Source organism: Herpailurus yagouaroundi, unplaced genomic scaffold (assembly GCF_014898765.1).
Source record: "Herpailurus yagouaroundi ecotype Mexico unplaced genomic scaffold, PumYag 187, whole genome shotgun sequence".
NCBI classification, from domain to species: domain Eukaryota; kingdom Metazoa; phylum Chordata; class Mammalia; order Carnivora; family Felidae; genus Herpailurus; species Herpailurus yagouaroundi.
In genome coordinates, this window is record NW_024412418.1 from 12366728 (window position 1) to 12379680 (window position 12953).

The 12953-nt window shown below is 36.9% G+C and overlaps 1 protein-coding gene across 5 annotated transcripts in view; it reads left to right on the forward strand.

The window, feature by feature from the left end:
* The window catches only part of LRRC4C (leucine rich repeat containing 4C), a 1211302-nt gene that overhangs the window by 679329 nt on the left and 519020 nt on the right, over positions 1-12953 (forward strand). The window lies entirely within an intron of this gene.

Consider the following 12953-nt stretch of genomic DNA (forward strand, 5'->3'; position numbering starts at 1 on the left):
AATAATAATAATAATTACAATAGCAACAACCATCACATAGCATTTACCGTGGCAGAAACTAGAAAAAGAATATTTACGTGTATTCATGTAATCTTTATGGAACCTCTGTGGGTATTGTCTCTGTTTCATAGATGAGAAAATCATATCTATATCTATATATCTGTCTTTCTGCCTCTATCTTTTCAGTACAGCTTGGAGGTAAGTGAAGTGCACAAAATCTAGAGCCTGACTCAAGTTCGAAGCCCAGTTCTGTAACCTGCTAGTTTTGTACTCTTGAATAAATCACTTAATCATCTGGGCTTCAGTTTCTTCATCTTCTGAATGGGGATGATTGAGAAGATTAAATGAGTTAGGGCTGTAAAGCGCTTGTCATATAGTGAATGTTTAATATGCATCATCTATTATTTTATGTAGGTTGTGTTAGAAATATTTTTCTGTTTTATTAAATGTTAGGAACTCTTGAAAAATCTCTTTGACTCCATTGTGGAATATTAGAAAATGGCAAGAATATTAATATAAAAGTAAAATGAGATGCACACAAAAATAATCAGAAGTATATAGTGATGGATAGCCCTTATTGGATGCTACATATGCAGGTTTAGCAAGTGGAGTCTGTATTATGTAGAAGTAAAATTAAAAATGCAGTTCAATCAATATTCAAATGCCTTTAATGATTTGGCTACAATACTAGGTACTAAGTAATGAGGAATAGGGGTAGCCAGTTATGAACTGTATCTTTCGAAAGTGGGATGGAAGGACCAAGGATGGTATTTTTAAAAGACAGTAATTCATTTCAACAGTTCAGCTGTCTATTACCTATAAGACAATATGCTGAACTCTATATGAACTCTAAAATTGAATAAGATGTATTTCACACCCTCAAGAAGTTTAAACTATGGTGAGGATAATCATATTCATGTGAGTTGAGAATTTTCACAATGAGAGAAAATATTTTTCATCAAAAGGTAGTTCACTGACAAGGTGGGAGAAAATATTTATATTCTAAATATGACAAGTAATGAATGTTTTTATTAGAGTTAGAACTTAATTGTTGAGGAGAAAGAAAGGAATATTCCCACAGAACAAGATACCAACAGGCAAATAATAAGAATAGAGCACAAACGAAAAGCAGCAGATATCCCTGGGATTTTAACATATAAATATGTTCAACTTCACTACTAATCAAACAAATAAAAACTAAATTAACAACAAAACTTAATTTTTCACCAATAAGCTTGATTAAGACTAAATTGTATTAATGAAGATGTGGGAAAATGAACAACATCTTGCTATTGCAAAAGGATGAATGTGTCCAATCTTTCTGGAGATGATTTTTTTTTACATAATTTGTATAATTAAAAACAAACATTAGCAATTTTTTGTTTAATTTTTTATTTAATGTTTATTCTTTTGTTTTGAGAGAGCGAGAGCTAGCATGAGGCGGGGAGGGGCAGAGAGAGGGAGAGAAAGGGTCCCAAGCAGGCTGCACGCTGGCAGCTCGAATGTGGGTCTCAAACCCATGAATGGAGAGATCATGACCTCAGCAGAAATCTAGAGTCAGATGCTTACCCAACTGAGCCACCCAAGCACCCCAAACATTAGCAATTTTCAAAAAGAGAAGAAGAAAAGGGGGAAAAGAAAAATGGAAAGAAGGAGGTAAAGACAGAAGGAAAGAAAAGTAGCCAAGCTGTCTTCAAAAATTAAGATAGGTTTCTAAGTTTGGTAAGACATCTTGTTCTTCAGGCAATATCTATACTGATTATTTAATTGAATTAATTGATTCATTGGAAGCTAACCAAAGAAGCATATTTTTTTGGTGCTAGCTAGAAGCATCTATGTTTATTTTATATTTTATTTTATTTTATTTATTTTTTTTTTCAACATTTATTTATTTTGGGGACAGAGAGAGACAGAGCATGAACGGGGGAGGGGCAGAGAGAGAGGGAGACACAGAATAGGAAACAGGCTCCAGGCTCTGAGCCATCAGCCCAGAGCCCGACGCGGGGCTCGAACTCACGGACCACGAGATCGTGACCTGGCTGAAGTCGGACGCTTAACCGACTGCGCCACCCAGGCGCCCCTATTTTATATTTTATTTTTATCTTGATATTGTTGTTTGACAGACTAACCAAAACAATAAAATGATAACCTGGATATATATCTTTTTGTGTGGATCTCAACAGCTACCAAAATTCCCACCTGCATATTAACCTTTCTTTCTTTGACATGCTTTAAGTGATGGCAACATGTTTTACTAAACAAATTTGGCACCTTTGTAATTTTAGGTCTGACTATTGAAATAGATTACATTTTTAAAAAGATTTGTGTGTATTGGGGCACCTAGCTGGCTCAGTCAGAATAGCATACTAACTCTTGATCTTGGGGTCATGGTTTTGAGCCCCACGTTGGGGGTAGAGATTACTAAAAAAATAAACTTAAAAAAATTGGGGTGTATAATTTTTACCAATTTTCTGTTCCTATTATGTAGTTATTTTATCCAGCATCCCTTAAAGATTTATATTTAGTTGTGGATTAGTTACTTCAAACCCTCAAGTTTTAGTACATATTTTTTTATGATGAGATGAACCAGAAAACATTTTACATTTAAAAAGAAAAAAAATTATTTTTAAAGTCTCTACTTGATTCAGCCAAATAACAAATTATTACATGCAGTGACTCCTTTATACAGACTTGGCAATACTGAATAATTTTAGATTGAGGAGGATTTTTTATCTTGAAAACTCCAATTCCACATTTCCAGGAGAGTAAACTTTCTTGAAAAGAGCAATAACACCTTAATGTTCATACACACATGAAAAATCTATGCCTATCAAAACATAAAAACCCAAACCAAAATGCATCATCTACATTGTTTGGAAATGCCCGCATGTTTGCAGTCACTTAAGTGCAGACTCAAGTCTTTAGACTTTCAGGAAAAACAATAACATTTTTTTCTGCTACTTTTTCTGCATTCATTGGACAGGCTACAGAAACTGTTTGTGGCATATTTTTCATGCTGCTCAACATTAACATCAATTGAGAAAAGAAAAGGTAGTGCATCTTTGAGTCTCTTTTAAGCTTTTCTTTTACATGGTGTGTCACATTAATGCTGCCCTACATGGAAATAATCAAAGAACTTTACTATAATACTGTGGTTCAGAAAGGAAACATGACAGCAGTACATTACTGCAAATTGAATTTAATGAGCTTCTTAGCACTGGGAGAGTGACTCTTTGAAACAGAAGCTATTCAATTGAGATCATTTTGATTATAATTAAATCATTTTACATTTACCACAGAGACAAGTTTAATCTTAATTAGACACTTTTATGGGGAGGTGAAGCCACATGATTTATATTTTCTTGATCATATCGTGAAAAATTTATAATGTGAAGGCTAAGAAACAATATGGTGTCTCTTTTGAGGGAAAACTAAGTATTCTCAAAGTTTGTTGCATGGTGGGGATGAGCTGGGCAGAGCAATGTCAGTGATTTGAGTTTGTCACGGATACATGAATGCCAATAAATGGATGGATACACAAAAATAGTATGCATTTTGTTTTCTATTCAGTGGCTTTTTCTAAAATTAATTGTACTTTGTGTAAAAGGTTATCAAATTAAGTGACAAAACTACTAATCTAAATGAATTCAGTATACAGATCCGTGCATTGGCAGCAAGCTCGCTTCAGTTGGATTCCCAAGACAATTAAAGTACTAATTCTGTCCTTTGCTAACTTTTTAATCTTGGGGAAGTAACTTAATCTTCCTGTGTCATATTTCATTCGTCCTAACGCAGGACTAATATCTCCATTTTAGAGACAGTGTGATATTTCCATGAGATAAGAATGTGTAATTATACTGCAAACTTAAGATTGATATATAAATGTACCTTGTTAATATTAATGGAAAGATTGTGATTTTTTGACATTTCCATAATTTGTGCTATGGGATTCTAAGATTTTACCTTTTCAAACATTCTTATTTTACACATTAGATGCAAGTAGGAAGGTAAGTAAAAATTACAATAAAAGGAAAACAACAATAAAAGCCAATGTGTGTTTCTATAATTGATGTTTTCCCAACCATGGAATATCCAAAGGCTGTCTCATGTTTAAACAAAATGACATGACAGGAAAGCGGATGGCTTGAGGGATTTCTTGAGGATTAATCTGTTTGGCATTAGACACAAGCTGTAAGTCTAAGCTAAGTTATCTTCAGTCATCTAAGACATTCAATCATCTCCCAGAAATTGAAACATTCAAAAAGCACCCTCCTGTTAACTTCACATGGGAAAAATGGCTGCTTAAAGAATACCATGGAGGGGCATCCAATAGGAAATATTGGATACTTCTCTGAATTTTAAAGCCATTTTAACAAAAATGAATTTTGCTTAAAAAAACTTATTTTTATAAACTAAAAATTTTTTAAAGACTTTCAAACTAAATTATTAAAAATCCTTTCTCTATGTATATTTCATGGAGGACTCTTTATTCTTAGACATCTCAATAAGATTATCTTTGTAGCAGGTATTTTTGGCAGATAGGGTATAAGTATCCTACAGACTAAAATATTTGGATTGTTTATCGGGCTATATTAACTCCATGAATATTCCTTAGAATAACCTTTATGTAGATAGCCCGTGTGTGTGTGTGTGTGTGTGTGTGTGTGTGTGTGTTTGTCTTTACTGCATCACTAGCATGTAACACATAATTGTATTGTTATTGGAATAAATTAATTGTGGAGGTATCTCTCAGACACTAAATAGATATATTTGTAAAGATCCCATCATATTTCTATTTCCCTTAAATCAGAGACAGCATGGTATTGGGGAAAATGTTCTAAATTGGATTGGATTCCAACTTCCTTTATTTACTTGCTATGTGCTTTGAACAAATTATAGAACCTCTCCAACTTTCATAATGAATAGGTTGGATAAAGTGAACTTTAAGTTCTCTTTCAATTTCAATATCTAAAAAAATTTAGTAGGTATTCTGTACCTTACAGGGGCACTTTTTCTGCTAACCTCAGTCAATTTTTGTTTAGCCATTTGGTGTGTTCTACCAGAGATGATTTGACATCTTTAATTACTAATCCCTTTCTGGGCAATTTTTTAATGTATCTATGACTGTGGAGAGAATGAAGACAATTCACTGTATATTTCCTACAATTCTTTAGCGCAAGATCCTCTTGCAAGTACCTTACAGTTGTTCAGAAATCAGATAGTTGTAATAAATGCAGTTAGGCAGGTTAGGGAAACCAGGGCTTTCATTTCATTCTATCTGCTGAGGTATTGTATGTTCTGGTGGGGTGAAGGTGGATGGAGGGGTGGATTGGAGGAGAATCACCCATGAAAAGCTGCCTTTGGTATTACTTTATTTAATTCCCCCTTCCTTCTTCCCAGGAATAGTCCCTCTCTCTTCTTTTTCCTCCTCTCCCTTTTTCCATTCTCCTCTTGAAAATAAGGTCTGTGTGGGAGAAGAGGGGTCATTAGGTGAGGCAGGTTGGTCAGGATTTGAATAAGGGGAAGAATAAAAGGAAGAGATGTTCTCCTTGGTTCTCTTCTCTCACCAGACTAGATTCTTCTCCAAAAGCAAGGAACTGAGAGTATAGAAAACACATAAAAGTAAGAAATAAGCATATTAAGAAAGTTCAACCTCAGTGTGAATATGGGAAATGCAAATTATACTAATGAAATAATATTTTGTAACTATCAAAAGAGCAAAGCTTCTGAAATAATAATAAATTATTGGGGAAAATGAAGTGAAAGTATTCCCTTGTACTGTACTGCACAACTGTATGGAGAAACAATTTTTAGAATGTTCGTTGGTTTTGATATTCTTTTTTTTATTTATTTTTTTTATTTATTTTTTTAAATTTTTTTTTCAACGTTTATTTATTTTTGGGACAGAGAGAGACAGAGCATGAACGGGGGAGGGGCAGAGAGAGAGGGAGACACAGAATCGGAAACAGGCTCCAGGCTCCGAGCCATCAGCCCAGAGCCTGACGCGGGGCTCGAACTCACGGACCGCGAGATCGTGACCTGGCTGAAGTCGGACGCTCAACCCACTGCGCCACCCAGGCGCCCCGATATTCTTTTTTTTAACCTTTATTTATTTTTGAGGGAGAGAGAGCACTAGTAGGGGAGGGGCGGGGAGAGAGGGGGACAGAGGATCTGAAGCAGGCTCTATGCTGACAGCACTGACCCCAGTGCAGGGCTCAAACCTGCAAACCACAAGATCGTGACCTGAGCCCAAGTTGGAGGCTCAACCAACTGAGCCACTCAGGCATCCCTGTTTGGCTACTCTTAGATACATCGTTATGTATATAGCCTTTACATATCACAGATATGGACAAAGATTGATGTTCAAGAGTATTACAATGACTTTTTAATAATAGCAAGAAAAGGGGAAATAACTAAGGTCAAAGCAGGAGAATGGTTATATTTAATTCTATGTTCATATAATAGAATATTATGTAGTTATTAAAATGACATTCCTAAAATATTTAAAGGGAAAATGCTCACTCTAAACTACTGAAAAATAAAAACAGTATTCAAGTGTGATCCATAGGTGTAAAATATAGTCAGAGAATTAGAAAAAATATATAGTATCATCATTAACAGTCATTTCAGTCTCCAGATTGCCTGGGATTTTTTTCTCTCTAGTTTCTTTTAGTATTACCAAATTTTTTTCTATTATTTTTTTCCAACATAGAAATGTAATGTTATTAGAGAATTACATGTCCCTTAGTTAGAAGATAATAGCAATTTACACCCAAATCATGCTTTGTAGTTTGAAAAAAGTTGAAAAGCATTTCCATCTACATCAATTTATTTGAATCTAAAAATAACCACTCTCCTTCTTAGTCCAATCTGCCCTGTGATGCTCACCATAACTTCCTAAGACTTCAATGTTTTTCTTTCATGAAGCCTTTGCTGAACCTGCAGTCACTCCATTTTAGACAATGTTTTACTCATCTCCGTTCTACCAAAGCATTTGCCACACACATACATATATTCATTGAATAAATAAAGGAATGAAGAGCCCAAATGCTATAGACTGAATACTTGTGTCTTCCTTCCCCCAAATTTAATGGTAGAACCTGACCCCCAGTGCAATGGTATTTAGGATGAGACCTTTGGGAAATGATTAGGTCATGAGGATGGAGCCTTTATAAATGGGATCAGTGCCCTTGAAAGAGAGACCCAAGACAGGTCTTACTTTCTGTCATGTGCGGTAGAAGAATTGGAAAGCAGGTCTCACCAGACAGCAAATCTGCTGGTGCTTGATCTTAGACTTCCTAGCCTCCAGAACACTGACAAATAAATGTGTGTTAACACAGGTAGTCTCTGCCATTTTTCTTATACCAGTCCAAACTGAGTGTTACATCAATGAACCAGTGTTTCATATGTAAGGTATACAGGACTGATACTATTTTTTTCACATTATGTGATAAGGATTTTGGTGGGGGGTGACAATGGGGTTCATGGGGTCTGGAGCTGATGACCAAGAAAGAATTAATAATGATCTCTTTGGTGCAAAAAGGTGATTTTATTGAAGCACAGGGACAGGACCCGTGGGCAGGAAAAGCTGCCCAGGGACCTGTGAGGAGAGACTGGTTATATACTATGGGGCTGGGGATGGTAAAGTCCAGGGGAAGTTTCTTGTGAGGTTTTCATATGCTAAAGAAGACTCACTTGATATTGGAGGAGTAGCTATTGTCAAGCGAAGGTTGTTTTTCCCTCTAGCAAAGCATTAGCATTAAGACAGTAGGGAGTTCCTGTGGAAACATTTTACTCTGTCAGCCTCAAGTATTTGTCCATGGGCTGCAGGTTATAAGGAAATTTAGTTCTATCTGCCATTTCCTTCTGCCTTTGTTTCCCACATCACTATGGAGAGGTGATGGAGACTTAGGTCCTAAAGGACTATGATCTCTATCAGTTAACCATTTGTTTTCCCCTTTCCTTTGTTCTTGGGCAGCCAGGAGTGCCAGAGGAATATCACACATATCCCACCTGGTTGGGGAGGGGATGTTGGCAGCCTATCAGCTTGCCTTATGCTCCCTCATCTTTGTGGATGAGAATTGAGACTTGAGAGCTCCAGTTACTTTCCCAAATATCATACTAAGGAAAATAAAAACTAAAACACAAATCTTTTAACTTTAAATTTAGTGCTCTTTTCAATATTCTAATTCTAATATTTGGAACCATGGGACAGAGAGAGACAATATGAAGTTAAAGAATCATCAGGTTTATTTCTGTATTTATCTTAGTCTGGAAAAACATGGCTTCTTGGAGTTTGTTGATTCATACAGATATTTGGAATCTTTTCCATGTGTCCTTGAGAAAGAGATACAGAAATGAAGGTCCGTAAAGGGTAGAAATCTGCTCCATTCCTTAGAATGTTTGAAGGAAAGGAAATAGTTGAAAGAGGTGAATTTGGATAAAAATAGAAGAAATATAATGGGGTTATGGCAGAATAATAACCCGAAACATATCCACTTTCCAATCCCTGGAACCTCTGAATATATTGCCTTGCATGGAAAATGGGACATTGAAGGTATGATTAAGGGCCTTGAGAAGGGGAGATTACTGTGAATTATCCAAGTGGGTCCAATGAAATCACAAACATCCTTGTAAGTGAAACGTATGGGGCATCAGTGAAGAAAATATGAGGGAAATAGAGGCGGAGGGATGCAATTGCTGGTCTTGAAGATTGAAGGGAAGCTTGAGCCAAAAATGTGAGTAGCCTCTAGAAGCTGAAAAGGCCACAACATGTATTTTCCCTTAGAGCTTCCAAAGAGCAAGGCAGCTCTGCCAACATGGTGACTTTAGCCCCATGAGACCCATTTTCGTTTCTGACGTCTAGAACTGTGAGATAATGTATATTTTTCAAATTTTAATGTTTATTTCATTTTGAAAGAGAGAGGAGGGGGGAGGGCCAGAGAAAGAGAGAGAGGAAGACACAGACTCCGAAGCAGGCTCCAGGCTCTGAGCTGTCAGCACAGAGCCCGACGTGGGGCTGGAACTCACAAACCATGAGATCATGACCTGAGCCGAAGTCGGTCGCTTAACCGACTGAGCCACCCAAGCGCCCCAATAATTTTTTTAAGTCACTCAATTTGTGGTAATTTCTGAGAGCAGCACTAGGAACTGAACCCAGAGGTGCTCCTTTTTCACTCAGGCTTTTATCTCTCATCCCTCTATTCCATATTTTACAAACTAGCACTGTTGACACAGTAGCAATCAAAAGCAATGAGGTCTCTGCCTTCCTCAGACTTCTTTTCTGACAGAGGCAGACAATAAACACATAAAAATATGTGAATATGTGAGGGAGATAAGTGCTATGGAAAAAGTGAAAGTAGGCAATCAAATTAGGCTGAATAGATTTATTGGATGATTAAATAAATAAATGGAGCCAACCTATGCAAAAATCCCCTCTCTTCATGGTATCTCATAATGACCTGCCTGATCACCAGCAGAGTGGATTATTTCCTTCGTAACTTTCACTTAAAATATTGTTCTTTCCTCTTGTGATTATCTATATCTATCTATATCTATATCTATATCTATATCTATATCTATATCTATATCTATCTATCTATATGTATGTATGTATCTATCTATAGATATATATCTATATCCATCCATCAAATGGAATACTACTCAGAGATCAAAAGGAATGAAATCTTACCATTTGCAGCAACGTGGATGGAACTAGAGTGTATTATGCTAAGCAAATTAAGTCAGAGAAAGATAAATAGCATATGATTTCACTGATATGTGGAATTTAAAAAACAAAACAGGTGAACATAGGAGAAGGGAAGGAAATATAAGATAAAAACAGAGAGGGAGGCAAACCATAAGAGACTCTTAAATACAGAGAACAAACTGAGGGCTGCTGGAAGGAAGGTGGGAGGCAGGGATGAACTAAATGGATGATGGGCATTAAGAGGGCACGTGTTGGGATGAGCACTAGGTGTTTTATGTAAGTGATGAATCACTAAATTCTACTTCTGAAACCATTATTATGCTATATGTTAACTAACTTGGATTTAAAAAAAACTTTAAAAATTTTGTTCTTTACTCTTAACCATATGATTGAGTTCTTCGTGTATGGAAAACACGTGTAATATATTTTTTAAATGTTTATTTATTTTTAGAGAGCAGAGAATGAGCAGAAAGAGAGGGAGAAAGAGAATCCCAAGTAGGTTCTGTGTTGACAGCCCCATGCAAGGCTAGATCTCACGAACCATGAGATCATGATATGAGAGGGAATGAACAGTCAGACATTTAACCAACTGAGCCACCCAGACATTACAAACATGTGTAATATTTAATCGTACACCGTGTGCAGCCCATAATACCTTCATGAAAGATATTTAAGAGAGAAACATGATAGGGGCAAATGGGAAGGAATAAAGTCAGGAAAGAACAAATAGAAAAGGCAGGAAATCCTGAAAATATGGGAGAAAGGAAGAAAAAAAAAGTCTAAGAAAATGATGGAAGAAAAGGAAGGACAGAAGACTGATATTCAAGAGCAGTTATACAAGGAAACTCAATACATCTTCTATAAAGTACTCAATCACTACCAATTTGCACAGTGTGATACTTGTGAGGTGCTACCTCTGTGCTGTCGCATGTAGGTGCAACATCATGTATGTTTTATCAGCTGCTGGGACTATGCTGTCTCCTTAAACAGACTGTCCCCAGTAGCCTAAGACACTTTGTTGCCTTGTGGCTCCTGGAAGTTGATTCCTGTAATGGTTCTGTATAGCCATGGGAGCCAATAAAAGAAAAACAACAACACAACTGTCTGGCATTTTAAGGGTAATACGTTATGGACAGCAGTGTTTACTGCTATTACCTCTAGCAAACAGGAGCTCTTTCTCTGAATTATACTCATCGGTGGACTATAATTGATTGCTGCTCTCGAATCATTTATTTTATAAAACTCAATAAAAAGAAAGTGATGAAAATGTGCCAGATGATTTCCACAGAGGGTAAGAATAAAAGAGCCGGGAAAGAATGCAGTCTTGATTCATATTCACTCCTTGTTTTCTCAAATGCTGTCCCAATCCTGCATGGAAGACTGTTCATTTCTCCTTGGCAGTTCCAGACCTAATGGGTGAAGCAAATTTCCCTGATGTTCTGTTTACCTCATTCTTGCTTTTATTTCCTTTGATAAAGACCTATTGGTATTAAAGATTGCAGGGGGTTTATTTTACACTGAGATTCTGGTTCAATTACTTCCAGCTACATCGGTACACTGCTGAAGAGAGCTTCAGAAGGTAGCAGAAGGTAGCAGAGCTAGTATGCATTGCTTTCCATCTCCCAGGTAGCAAACACAATTGTTTTGTTTTTCACGGTCTCAAAATGACTGGATATCAGCAGCTTACACCCCGCAGGGCAAATCAGGATGCGACATAAAGTGTTCGGAATTGCTATGTTGGCATTGATAGCAGAACGGTAATAACAGAGTGTGTCTGGACACAATAGGGCTTTGGCAATGTCAACCACTCATTCCCTGGTGGAGAATAGACTGTGTCATTGTGTCATTCCAACTCACCTTTTATTTTCCCTCCTCTTTCTTGACCTGGAGAATTTTTTTAGGATGAATTAACTCCTCCTTCCTTGCCACAGACACACTCTGATTCAGGAGCTCTGAATGCCGCATCTCTTGTTATGTGGCAAAAAGAGAACTCTCTCCAATAATCTCTGTTCACAAAGGGCTTTGTGCTTACCTGGCTCACCTCTGTTAAATCGTGGTAACCTGCTACAGGTGTTTACCAACTCACAAACTCCTTGGCTGTGTATCCTTAAGGGTGGAAGAGGGGAGCCCCGTAGAGAAAGTTGTAGACTATCTACCCAACCCCCACAGGCACACACACCCCCACTCACCCAAAGACATGCTTTACTTCATTTAGAGCTATTCCACAAATGGTAGCTAAGATTTCCATTCTACTCAGTCATTTTTAGCTAAAGAATTGCTGCCCTTGAAAACTCAATGGCTGTTATTGCCACCATTGTATAAATAGGATGCTAATCTTTTATACAGCTATCTGCTTTTTTAGCATTCTATCTGCCTAAACCTCATTGTTTTTGGTGTGAGTTTAGTCAGCCATCTAGATTTTGTTTGTGTTTCACTTCTTTACAAAACTTATGTGAAATTGCTGGCCAGTTTTTTTTTAATGCCACACAACCAACTTATGTAAACTTTTAATTGAGGTTTAATATATATATATATATATATATAATATAACTATATATATATATATATATATATATAAAATTAAGCAGTGGTGTGTGTGTGTGTGTGTGTGTGTGTGTGTGTGTGTTGTAGAAAACAACAATCATGACACTGTTGGGGAGAAAATGTTTTACTGTACCCATCAGTGTTCTTGTGACTGGTCTAAGACTTAAATAGACATGAAATAGATTAACAGGAGAAACTAAATTTAATTACATGTGTATAAGGACTCCATGAGAATGTGAGGCTCACAGGCAGTGGCTTGATGCTTGATGCTTACCTACCATCCAGAGCTAAGGAAAAGGGGGCAGGGTCTTCCCTCAAAGGGAAGGAAGACAATTCATAGGAAGATGACAAAGAGTAAGTGTTTGGTAAACAAGATGCTTGGTGGGCAATACAGAAACAGTGGGACCTAGGGAGGAATATTGGCAAACAGACTTCCCTAGGTTCCTCCCTATCGATCACACCTGGTTCCTATTATACTCTAGTTATCTATGCTGAGAGCTCCCTTCCTGGAACAGGTCCTGTATCTAAATTCCTTTAGGCAGTTGAGTGGGATAGGAGTAGGGAGTATAAAAGAAAACTTCTTGACTCTTCTGTTTCTTAAAATTAATCAACCTAAAATAATGCCACGTGCCAAAGAGACACATTTTGGGGTGGCAAATTATTCTCCCCTACAACACATTCCATAAAAATCTACTACAAG